Raw genomic sequence first — 13,372 nt, 5'->3', positions numbered from 1 at the left:
TGCATTTTATTTGTTTTGTTTTCTTCGCCTCTCCAAATGCAACAGCAGCAGCCCTGCTCCTTGAGCCTGACAGAGCTCACACAGGCAATTTCATGGCTGAAGTTGTGCACAGAATGGCCTCACAAAATTCTCCGCTTCATCTGCGAGCGCACAGATTGGTGGGAACTAAAACTCGCAGAGTTTTTCCATGGAGAGAAGTGTTTTCCCCCAAAGTTTTAGTTCCAGTGGAGCAGTTTTCTTGTTTCAGAAAGGTTTTGAAATGGGTTGTTTGTTTGTTTGTTTGTTTGTTTGTTTGTTTGTTTGTTATTGCTGCCACTGCAAGTGGCACCAGTAGGAGTTGTAGCAGAAAACTGGCCGCCATTTTGCATCCTCCATGCTGCCCTTGATCTTAAACAGTGGTACCTCTGGCTATGTACTTAATTCATTCCGATGGTCCGTTCTTAAACTGAAACTGTTCTTAACCTGAAGCACCACTTTAGCTAATGGGGCCTTCTGCCGCCACGCCACCGAAACACAATTTCTGTTCTCATCCTGAAGCAAAGTTCTTAACCCGAGGTAATATTTCTGGGTTAGCAGAGTCTGTAACCTGAAGCGTATGTAACCCGAGGTACCACTGTACAGTTCCAGGCCACTGTGGGAAAGAAAACAATACATGCCCCCATGTACACACATAGCAATGGGGAAAATTTGGAGAAAATGCTGCAATGTAGTCTTTTTCCAGTGTGTGCGGGAGAGAGAGAGTGAATATCTCAACATTTCAATCAGGAAAAAAAAATGTCCTCCAATAACTTTTGACTCAATTCCTCTAGAGATTACATAGAACGTGATTGTGGTCGATACTGTGTTGAAGGAATGCTGCTGTCAACTCCCTACCTTCCAGACCTTTTAAAGTTAATAAATAATTACATTTAGTGGGTCAGAAGAAAGATTATTATTACTATTACTATTAATTGAATTTATATACCACCCTATACCCAGGGAAGTTCACAGAATAAAATCAAGATATAAAACCACAAAATACAAAATAAAAATAAAAACGACAACCCAATAACACCCCCCCCCAAAAAAAAAACATTTTAAAAAGGCATAGGGTGTAAATCAAATCAACCAAAGGCCTGGTTAAAAAAGAACGTTTTTGCCTGGTGCCTAAAGGTGTACGTTTTTTAAAAAATTGTTCCGGAATTACTGTGCAGTGAAGTGTGGGCAAGAAATGTTTTAAATAAATAAATAAAAAGCAATTCTCTGTTATCAAGGTCTTAAAAAATAGCGACAGAGTCAGCTAGAGCTGCAGCCTGCGTTGAAAGGATACACTCTGACCTGGAAATCCATCTCCCTAACCACAGGCGTATGGAGCCTGACTCCACTTGCGTGAGGAAAAACACTCTGTATATGCTTAAGGATAGCCTGTTTTGTTATTACATTTCATCCAAAAGACACACACTGCCATTGTTATAGTGAAGTGTTAGAACTAAGGGTTGTGTTCAGGTGTGTAGATGTTACCTTATTTCTGGTTGCCTTTCTAGGTAATGCCCCCATCTGAGAAACCTGGGACACACACACAAACACAAACACACATATACAAACAAACAAACATCTCTCTCTGAGCAAGTGCCTTCCCACTCACACACAAAATGCTACCAAATGAGTACAGTGGTACCTCGGGTTAAGTATTTAATTCATTCTGGAGGTCCGTTCTTAACCTGAAACTGTTCTTAACCTGAGGTACCACTTTAGCTAATGGGGCCTCCTGCTGCTGCCGCATCACCGCCACGCGATTTCTGTTCTCATCCTGAAGCAAAGTTCTTAACCTGAAGCACTATTTTTGGGCTAGTGGAGTCTGTAACCTGAAGCGTATGTAACATGAAGCGTATGTAACCCGAGGTACCACTGTATACTTATTACTCAAGTACAAATTACGTATTTGGGGAAAAACAACAACTGGCTCCTTTGTCAGACATAAGCAATGGTGCCCCTCAACTCTGAGGAAGTTCTGCCCCAAAAGTTTTCGATTCATCATTGATAACGGATGACTTTGAGATCTACTCCTCGTTCTCCTGGGCACAGTTGCTGCCAAATGTCCTACCCGCCTCATTTCTGGGCTGGCCTCCAAGCTGTGAGTGTTGCTTTTGGCAGGTTGCAGTTGGACCAGCACATGGGACTTGCTCCTCAGCAACCTTCAGATATGGAGAGGAGGGATGGTCCCGCGGGGAAGCTTTCTCAGCAAAAGTGCTGTGGAAGACAGGGCCAGGTGTAGGAGATTCAAATCAGAGTGGTGATTTCAGCTCAGGAACTTGGCTCAAACTGTGATTCGGCCAAGATGCCATCAGATTGTTAAATCCCTGTTCTGTAGTCGGCTCAGGCAAACGATTGGCAAAGACGTCTCCTTCTCTCTCTTTCTTCACAGCGCCATGTCATTCCTTTAACAGCTCTGGTCTCATGCTGCTACCACTCTAGAGAACTCTGTAGAATAATCTCTCCCCTTTCATTCAGATTCTCTTCAGAATGGCGATGTTGCCAAAATTAACGATGACCCGGTTTAGCATCTGAGTTTGCACTGTTCAAAACGCTCGGCTGCGCTATGGATAGGAATAGGCTGGCATTCAAACGTGAACTTATCAAAGTCACACTTTTCAAAATGATACACAAACATCCTTTGAAATGGGCGTTTCTCCCCATTTTGCAACACTAAGTAATGCGTGCAAATAATAATTAAAAAACCTCGTGAAAGTTCATCGGTGTTTTTGAGTAAATTTCTCTAAAGAGACACATTTTTATATGCAATTTTGCCCATATCTAATGCACTTTACACAAATATATTTATTTATTTATTATTTGTTTATTTATATAATTATATTATTATATTATATTATTATATTATATTATATTATATTAATTATATTATAATATTCTTATTAAAAAATTTTAAGGGTGAAGGTAAATGACCCTGGACGGTTAAGACCAGTCAAAGGCAACTATGGGGTTGTAGCACTCATCTTGCTTTCAGGCTGAGGGAGCTGGCGTTTTTCCACAGACAGCTTTCTAGGTCATTTGGCCAGCATGACTAAACCCCTTCGGGCGCAACGGGACACCGTGATGGAAACCAGAGCGCACGGAAATGCCAGTTACCTTCCCGCTGCAGCAGTACCTATTTATCTACTTGCACTGGTGTGCTTTCGACCTGCTAAGTTGGCAGGAGCTGGGACAGAGCAATGGGAGCTCACCCCATTGTGGGGATTTGAACCACCAACCTTCCGATTGGCAAGCCCAAGAGGCTCAGTGGTTTAGACCACAGCGCCACCTGCATCCCTATATAAATTTATATGCCGCTCTTCATCCAAGGATTACAGCAGTGCCGGATTTAGGGCGTTGTGGGCAGTTCGCCTGCACAGGGTTCAAAGCTGAGGGTACCAACTGAGAAGATCCATTTAAAAAGCAACTGTAACAAGAGGAATTATTGTGGAAATAAAAACTATTGGGGGGGAGGTAAATTTTGTCCTCACTCAGGGCACCAAAGCTGGCCCCTGGCACTTAAAGCAGTACTGTGTGGTCATTGGACCAGGGGGACGGGGCTAGTCCCCTAAACGTTCCTCTGGCATCTCCTTCTCAAACCCCAGGAAGCTTCTGCCTCACTTAGGAAGAGAGGAATGATGCTCCAATAGGTCCAATAGCCCTCCTGTGACCTTCCCAAAACCCACTTAGCTTTAGGAAGGAGGCAGAAGGGCTCTGCCATTCTGACAGAAGCCTGGTGCCTCCTTCCCCAAGCCCAGGAAGCTTCTGCCCAGCTTAGGGAAGACGACATGGTGCTCACAGGCACAACATCACCCCCCACCATGGTCCTTGCAAGCTGCTTCCTCTGGTCCTAACTGTTTCCCTATGAAAAAGTTCACCACACGCCACTGACTTAAACATATGTAAGGAAGGCACCAGGCGAGCCTCCCTGAGGACAGGAGATTTTTCTCTTACCATCATTCATTGTTTTGGTGGTCTTGTAGTAAGGTTAAAGCTTACTGGGAAATGATATACAATGAATTGAAAAGGATGTTCAAAATTACCTTTGTAAAACAAACAACAACCCAGAAGCTTTTCTTTCGGAAATTATAGGGACAGAACTACCCAAACTGTATAGAAACTTATTTAAGTATACTACTACAGCAGCAAAAGTAAAGGAAGAATGGATATAAAAACTTATGGAATATGCAGAAATGGTGAAACTTACCGGAAGAATAAGAAATCAAGATAACAAACTTTTTATAAAAGAATGGAAGTAGTTTATTGAATATTTACAGATAAATTGCAAACAGATAAAAACATTAGCAGGATTATTGCAATAACCTGCAGTTTCATAAGAGTATATATTGAAAGTAGATAATTAAATGAATTTTGATATGCAGAAGATATTAAAAAATAAATTTAAGGAACCGCAGAAAGAGGGCGAAAGAAGTAAATTTTGAAATGTTACATTGATTGTAAAACTAATGAAAAGTATAAACTTGAAAAGTATAAATAAATACTTTTTTAAAATACTCATCATTCATGGTTTGATTCTTCCCCAGTCTAAGAAGCCCTTTTCTTCATTCTATGGTTGGTGACACAAGACAACTGTCCAAAAACCTTCAAAGCCCTTGCGTCCTTCTCATGCACTGACAATAGACATCTTCTTGTCAAGAGGCTCATGAAGTACCCTGGGGTGGAGAAAACCTCACGCCAACAATCATGTGCCGTGTCTGGGGGACACAAAGGTAAAAAAAAAGGTAAAAGACCCCTGGATGGTTAAGTCCAGTCAAAGGTGGCTATGGGGTTGTGTCTTGCTTTTCAGGCCGAGGGAGCCAGCGTTTGTCCACAGACAGCTTTCTGGGTCATGTGGCTAGCATGGCTAAACCACTTCTAGTGCAACGGGACACCGTGATGGAAACTAGAGTGCACAGAAACACCATTTACTTTCCCGCCACAGCGGAAGCTATTTATCTACTTGCACTGGTGCGCTTTCCAACTGCTAGATTGGCAGGAGCTGGGACAGAGCAACGGGAGCTCACACGGTCACAGGGATTCGAACCACCAGCCTTCTGATCGGCAAGCCCAAGAGGATCAGGGGTTTAGACCAAAGCGCCACCCATGTCCTGGATAAACAAGCACACAATCACTGATAGGTGCACCTGCCATTGTGAGGCTCAAAGCAATGAAGATGATGCTTCCCCAGCTGTTGCCATTGGCTGTGAGTTTCTTATGATGTCACAAAAGCACTTGGCAGATGAGTGGATATAAAGGCAGGCCAAGGGGAAAGCCCTTTTCTGTTTCCAGCAGGACACACCTGGCAATGGATGTGCTATTCAGCACTGCCCAAGTTTCTTCCACTTGGAGGAGGCAAAGTGGTGAATGGAAGGAGGCAATCCTCTGGCAGTGGGATGCTAGGGAGCGATAATAAGGCAAGTTTGCTTGCTTGAAGGCTGCTGGTATCTGTGATTAGAAGCTGGCAGACGTCTCATGATGGATCTAACAGTAGCTTCTGGCACAATGGGACACTGGGACAGAAACCAGAGTGCACGGAAATGCCGTTTACCTTCCTGCCACAGCGGTACCTATTTATCTTCTTGCACTGATGTGCTATCGAACTGCTAGGTTGGCAGGAGCTGGGACAGAGCAATGGGAGCTCACCCTGTCACAGGGATTCAAACCGCCAATCTTCTGACTGGGAAGCCCAAGAGGCTCACTGGTTTAGACCCGTGTCCACCCGTGTCCCAAATAAACAAGCACACAATCACTGATAGATGCACCTGCCATTGTGAGGCTCAAAGCAATGAAGATGATGCCTCCCCAGATGTTGCCATTGGCTGTGGGTTTTTTGTGATGTCACAAAAGCACTTGGCAACTGAGGGGATATAAAGGCAGCCCAAGGGGAAAGGCCTTTTCTGTTTCCAACAGGACACAGCTGGCAATGGATGTGACATTCAGCACTGCCCAGGTTTCTTCCACTTGGAGGAGGCAAACAGGTGAGTGGAAGGAGGAGATATTCTGCCATGAGCTCCATTGCCAGATCTATCACACCCACACAAGGCAGCATTGGGAGAAGTGAGAATTTCAAAGGGTGGCTGTGTTTTGGTTTAGATCTTGCCTTGGATGGTGGGAATTAGTCAAGTTTGCTTTTAAATAAGGACTAAATTGAATTTGTCTCCCCAGCCCTTGATGTAGGTTAACTGCTCCATCTGCTGTTTATAAGCATTCGGGGGGGGGGGGGTGCTGCCTTGCCAGAGAGGCCATTTTTTAGGGTTACAGAAGTCAGGAATGGGTTTTAATACTTCTTTAGAAATGATTTTTGTTTATCGTGACAGCATGGCTCTTGCAATGAACATCTGTCATCTTTAAGCTAAAACTGTGTGTTTTTAAAAAGCCACGCTTCACGGCTTTGGGTGGTGCTGACCTAGTTTTGTGGCACACTCCTAAAAGGCATCAAACTCTGAGTGAAATCTTTAAATATATATATATATCACAACATGTCTTTGTTTCACAAGAGGGCTTGGAAGTGAGGGTGATGGTTTGCCATCTGGCAAAAGCCCAGCACATAAAGCAACGCTCTGTGTTGTCAGCATCTTGCTGAAAGTAAGAGACATTTTGCCTTTCTCTTTTCAGGTCAGTCTCCCCAGTAAACTCTCTCCCTTTCTCTTGCTGCTTCCAGTTGCCTTGTTAAAAATGCCTTAGAGTGTGTTGTTTGTGCAGTTCTTTAGAATTCAGCTCCCTCAGGAAAGGGGTAGCTGTGGCCTACTAGATATTATTACACATCAATTCTCCTCGGGCTCAGCCATCATGGCCGTTTGTTAGGGATGAAGAGAGATGGAGCCCAGTAACATCCAAAGGGCCACAACTCTCCCCCTTCCCGATTGCTCTGTAAATCCCTTCAGGGGTAAATGGACACATCTTTCCTTTAGCACACATCTCTTGTCAATGCCTGTGTGTGAGCACGAAAGGAGAAAGCAGCACTCAGCCTAGAATTTCATTTCCTGCCATTCCTGAGGTGTGCTTTGAACTGCTGGTAGCGTATTTCAGGACATTTGTCCCTAGCATATTGTTTTAAAGGGAACTAACATTCTCCTCCTTTAAATTGGTGGAAGTCGGTTGCTTTTGGAGTAAATAAACACAGGCAAGCATGCGGAAGGGAGGCTGAGGCAGCAGAATGAAACCAGTCTGAGGAAAGCTCTTCCCTATCACGCAGTAATGCTGAAGCAAGACACCCAGCTGCTTCTTCACTCTCTGTGAGGAAGGTAGTGCTGTTGGAGGCTGGGGAGACATGTTGGCATAGCTGTCAACTGTCCCTTATTTGGTGGGAAAGTCCCTTATCCCAGCTGTGTCCCGCTGCTGTCCCTTATTGATGATGTCCCTTAAATTTCCCGGGTTTCAAAGGAAGCAGCTCCTCTCCCTCCCTGCCTGCCGGCCAGGGAGGAAGGAGGCTCCAGCTGTGTTGCTTGGCTGCATTGCTCACCCAATAAGGAGTCTAAGAATGACTGGGGGATGGAGCTTGCATGACTTGTGCCGATCAAATCGGCCGCGTTGCCTGGGGACTCGCCTTTGCTCAGCACTTCCCAGCGGAGAGGTGACGGTGGTTTTCCTTGCTGCGTCCCCTTTGCCGGGTTGCTGCACTGTGGGAACCACTGCTTGAGGCTTCGTTTGGCTGCTGGCTGGGCTTTCTGCCTTTGGCTCGGAGGGGCTCAGAAGTTGAACATACCTGTGCCGGGAAAATCCCTTATTTTGGCTGCTGATCCCTTATTTTCGAGGCTGCTGGTCGCTTATTTTCAAATCTGTAAGTTGACAGCTATGTACCTTGGCCAAACAGGATTCAGAGGAGGAGGTGGGTACAATATTTTTCCCCAGGCCCAAGCATTGCCTCTGCCCATGGGAAGAAGAAATCTGTCCCAACAGAGCACATACCTGCTGGCTAGACCTTCTCACAAGGCTAATTCTCATAAGTAAGGCATATGCCCCGTCTTGACTATAAAGTTTGCCAGATGTGTGGGAAAACTTGTTGGGACAACTTCACTGCTCCTGTACAGTTTTCAACTTCACGCCCTCAGATTCAACTTGGGAATTCTTTTTTTAAAAATAATAGTTTTTATTAATTTTCAATTACAGCAATCCAATAATAGCCTCATTATAACGATGCCAAATTATAATACAATTAATAATACCAATCATTAAGATGCCAAATTATACAATTTAGGTGACCAACCCCCAACCCCCCCATGTGCTAGAATTAATGGTTTGATGATTTATTTTTGCCTTCCAAAATCATATAAATTTCCATTATGCTCCAGTCAAAATACCAATCCCTTATATCGCAACTGCAGTTTTAATGACTTCCATTTGTATTAACACATTAAATGATTTATGCACCTACAGGTGAAGCATTCAAAGTTAGTAATTACTGGGCTAATGTGGACTAGATCCCACTACAGTGTGCCCTGAGTTCCCAGCAGACAAATATTTGACACACGGGCTGCCATCACAGTCATCTTCTGTTGCAAAATGAACACAAGTTTGAAATGCAATTACATAACTAAGGGACACCACAATTAAGGGATCTGAAAGTAGAAAGTGGCTGCATACAGACACCATATTTAAAGCACATTTAAAGTGCAACCCCCCCTTCGACCAAAAACAATAATCCTGGTAACAGTAGTTTACCCTTCACAGAACTGCAATTCTCAGCACCTGTAATGATCTCCAGTTTCTAGGATTCTTTGTGTTGTTTGTGCTTTGCCTGTGCTACTAGAAGAGGTGGAAAAGTCCCCTTATCCAATGCACTGTGAGAATGGCATCAGACTTTGCGGCCCTGTCCTCAAAATAATCACTTGGTGTATTCATTGCATGGAAGTGTGAAGCCAGCTGATTAACAAATGTGGACAAACTGGTTATAACTAGTGCTGTTGTGGCAAAAAATTCTCCCCCTTTCCTCCCATCCATTCTCCACCAGTTAATTAGTAAAGAAAGGGTGTTCAAAAATTATTGAAGGGGAAAGTACATCTCAAGTGTTTGCTTTGCACTCAACTTGTTTTGGAGGTGGTCAAGGGGTATTTGTGTCATTTATTTCATTCTATAAATAATCTCACTAGTGGCCTGCATTCTTGCTGGGCACCCACACTTCAGGGGAAGATAACTTGAGGTATCATGAGGACGTTTCCCCCCCCCCCCAAGATCTGGAAGTGTGGACAGATCAGGAAGTATGAACCAGATTAGATGGAAGGAGAGATAAAAATTTGTTCATACCAAAGAACATCCTCTAAATATCTAGTAGGTCACTGTGTTCTGCAGGATAGTTTCTGCTTAAAGTTCCCACAAATATCAAATGCCCACTTCACAGTAGCTTGGTGTTCTGTACCATAGACCCAAGAGTGGGGTAGTGGGAGTGGTTAGGATGCAGGTGGCGCTGTGGTCTAAACCACTGAGCCTCTTGGGCTTGCCGATCAGAAGGTTCAAATCCCTAGGACTTCCGGGGTGGCGCCATCGGCAATGGCGGACTCCCTCTGATCTGGAGGGACTAGCTCCATGCGAAACGGGTCTTTTCCACTACGGCGAAGCGGGGACCCTTTCAAAAATCACAGCCGGATGAAGCCTGTGACCCTGGGACTCGGCGGGCACCCTTAGCGCCCCCCCAACCCGCAAAGGAACCCACTAACGGGCTCTGAAGCGAAGAGGGGGAAGTGGCGCGGTGCTGAGAGTCAACTGCTTCTTCCGTGGAGCGAAGCCGCACAGCCGTTGCCGGAGAGCGCTGCCTTTTTCCTGGGACAATTTGGCTTCTAAAATAATCAACCGTGAGTACCTAAACTCGGACAATTGGACTTTAAATAAGGACTTGTGAGCAGAAAGGAAAATTGGACTTAAAAGTTTACCTCAATTTGGCACTGAAACGGGAAGGTCTAAACAGGAAGTCAGCCTTCCGTTTCTTTGTAGATAGATTAAAGCAAAGACATGGCAAACTAGAGCTCAGAAAATCGCCTGTAAAAGATTAACTTTCATCATTTAAAATTGTTGAACCCCCTTCAGAAGCAGGAGAAGAGGGGGGATTTTTTTGGACTGTTTAAACCTGCAGAAGGGAGGGTAAAGTAAAGTAACTTTCCACCGTCCTGATCCTGGAGCGGGGTGTTAGGACTGACGTTTTTTGAAGCTCATTGACCAGAGACAACGTTTTTGACAGATAGCTATAAGAAGAGAAACATTGATTCCATTGTTCCCCTTCGCTTTTTAAAGGAACAAATATTGACAAAATATCTGAAAAAGGAAACTTTGTTGCTAGACTTGTCTTTAAAAGAAAGAACAAATAGAAGTTTTCCCCCTAGAGGGAGACTGTGAAACTGTAACCAACTCCGGGGAGCTTGCAGCTGTTACAGATTACAATCGTGGGAATAGACTTCTGACCTTGCAGGACAATGTATTCAGAAGCTCTGTTGTGTGCTTTCTATAAAACAAATGCCCTACTGGAACAGTTACATGAGAAGACGGATTTGATGACTGATTCGATCAGAAATTTTAAACAGGCAGTGGGAAATTTTGAACAGGCAGTGGGAAAATATATGGAGCCCACCCAGGAATTAAATTCAGGAGTGTGCCCTGACAGAACAGATGAGGGAAGAGGATGTTGCTGAATCTTGGGCGCCAGAGATGGAGGGAGCTGTGGCCCAACAGGAACATGAGCTTTTGGATTTGACAAATGAACTTGGAAAAAGCCAGATTTGGAAAGAAAAAGTTTGGTTTGGTTTGGAAATGGGGGGCTGGATAGACCCCCCTATGCAGGGATGTTTGGACTTTTCAAGTCTGGCAATGGGCCGTGAGATGTTTGGGGTTGTGGGGGCTCCTAATTTTGGAGGGATTTTGAAACATGTTCTTAAATACCACATGGAGTTTAGTGTGGATTATGGAAAAGGGGCTGATCTGTCGAGAAGGGCCAAAAACATTTTTAAGCTGGAGTTCCCACGAGTGAAACGAGCAGGAGACAAGGGAAAATACAGTTATAAATATGAAGAAGAGCTGCAGAAGGGACATGGAAGAGACTTAAGGGCCTCGGATACAAGGTTACCAGGTTAATGCGCTAGATCGATGGGATAATAAGGACTGACAAAACCCGGGACCGGGAGGAAGGGACGCTGGATGAAGATTGGATTGTTTTTATTTCTTTTTTACTACTAGGATTGTTTTATAAAATTGATGAATGTTAGAAAAATGTTGGAATGAAATTACTTGGCTTTAGTAAAAATGTGTAAAGAATTACGTAAGAATATTATGGTTATGAGAAGTTGGTAAAAATAAGTTTTAAGTTTTAAGGTTTTTTATAGTAAGATAAGATTAAAATAGTTTAAGGTAATGTAATGACAGAATATTATGAAATATGGAAAGGATTTGCTGCGACAATTAACAACTAGGATACAAAAAAAGGGAGGAGGAGGAGGTCAAAGAAAGAAGGTAATGACAGTTGAGGATTTGAGAATAATGGATGTGTTTTTAAATGTTTGTGGTGTATTTTTGTTTTTTTGAATTTGTATTGTTTGATGTGGTTTGTTTTTTTCTTTGCTCTTTCTTTTTTCTTTTTCTACTTTGTTCTCTTTTGTAATTAAAAAAAAAAATTCCAATAAATATCATTTAAAAAAAACAACAGAAGGTTCAAATCCCTGTGATGGGGTGAGTTCTGTGCCAGCTCCTGCTAACCTAGCAGTTCGAAAGCACACCCGCGCAAGTAGATAAGTAGGTACCACTGCAGCAGGAAACTAAACGAAATTTCCGTGCACTCTGGTTTCCGTCACGGTGTTCCGTTGTGCCAGAAGCGGTTTGGTTATGCTGGCCACGACCCAGAAAGCTGTCTGTGACAAATGCCGGCTCCCTTGGACTGAAAGTGAGATGAGCCCCACAACCCCATAGTCGCCTTAACCGTCCACAGGTCCTTTACCTTTTTTACCTACCAAAGAAGGATCACTCCACCAAAGAAGGATGCCAAAGACGGCAGAGGGATCAGTTCTAGTGCTCTATTAAGAAAGGTCCAGCGTGCCAGGTCTCCTAGCCTTATCTTACAAAGACGCAGGATGGACACCGCAGCCACCAGATGGCTTGTCCCTATTCTTTATACACAAAGCATCATGCTGCCTAGGAGTTCCCATCGCTCAACCTGCCTTGATGAGGGCATAGGTAGAAAATACCCAAATCTTACTGATAGTTCCCTTTTCTGGGCTCACAGCCCAGCACCCCAAATCCAAAGATAAGGATAACCTCAAAGCAAGCCAATTGGTTTCTATCAGAGCAAGTGAATATAACCATATATGAGCTTATTGCTGCAACAACTACAAATTAATTGTATCTTGACTACGGAGATGGCATCAGGAAAGCTTCCAGAACAGTTCACCTTTGTTTCTGCACACTTGGAGCACTGTTTTCGAGTCTCCTGGTTTTGTAGAGAAGCACTCCTGCTGAGATATAACCAGGACATACTGTTCATAAACTACTGAAGTCATTTTGGTTTTGACAAATTTTCCCAACGGGATGAAAAGGTCCCTGCCTTTAGTGCTCATTCTGAATGTTTAAACCTATCTTCAGTAGTTTTGTATTGTTCTAAAAACTATTTTAACTGCTTTCGTGGTATGTCTGTAAATCACTTTGCGACATATGTAAAATATGGTTCCTAAATTAAATAAGCTCACTGGAAGGACAGATCGTGAAGCTGAGGCTCCAATACTTTGGCTGCCTCATGAGAAGAGAAGACTCCCTGGAAAAGACCCTGGTGTTGGGAAAGATGGAGGGTACAAGGAGAAGGGGACGACAGAGGACGAGATGGTTGGATAGTGTTCTCGAAGCTACCAGCATGAGTTTGACCAAACTGGGGGAGGCAGTGGAAGACAGGAGTGCCTGGTGTGCTTTGGTCCATGGGGTCACGAAGAGTCGGACATGATTAAACGACTAAACAACAACAAGAAATTAAATGATGGTGACGATGTTAGACATTGTTTCCATTGTATTCTGGTCTGTTCCCCCTTTCCCTCTGCCACCATCACTGAGCCCTCAGGCCATCTGTAGCAGCTGCTGCTACCCAGGGAGCTATCGCTGCCATTTTGTGGAAGCCCTCCACACAACCCCCCCCCCAAAAAAAAATCCTGTATCTGGCATTGGGCATAAAGATTGTGCTGTGTGTTACACTCTTGACTAACTCCTTCTCCTTTAAAGTGACTGGACAGACCTTTGAAGGAGGCAATCTGCAACGTTATCTTTTCTACTCTTTGCAAAGAGAAAGTGAGGCGCACCAGGCAGATATTTCTGCAGACTGCTGTGGAGTTAGAGATGGCAATCACCAGCGCTAGAGGCGTTGTGATACTTCCTCCCCAACTGCCAAAGCATTTGCTAAGGGAGG

The sequence above is a fragment of the Podarcis pityusensis genome (genome assembly GCF_964106645.2).
Source record: "Podarcis pityusensis genome assembly, chromosome: 11".
NCBI lineage: Eukaryota > Metazoa > Chordata > Lepidosauria > Squamata > Lacertidae > Podarcis > Podarcis pityusensis.
This window is presented reverse-complemented; position numbering follows the sequence as displayed.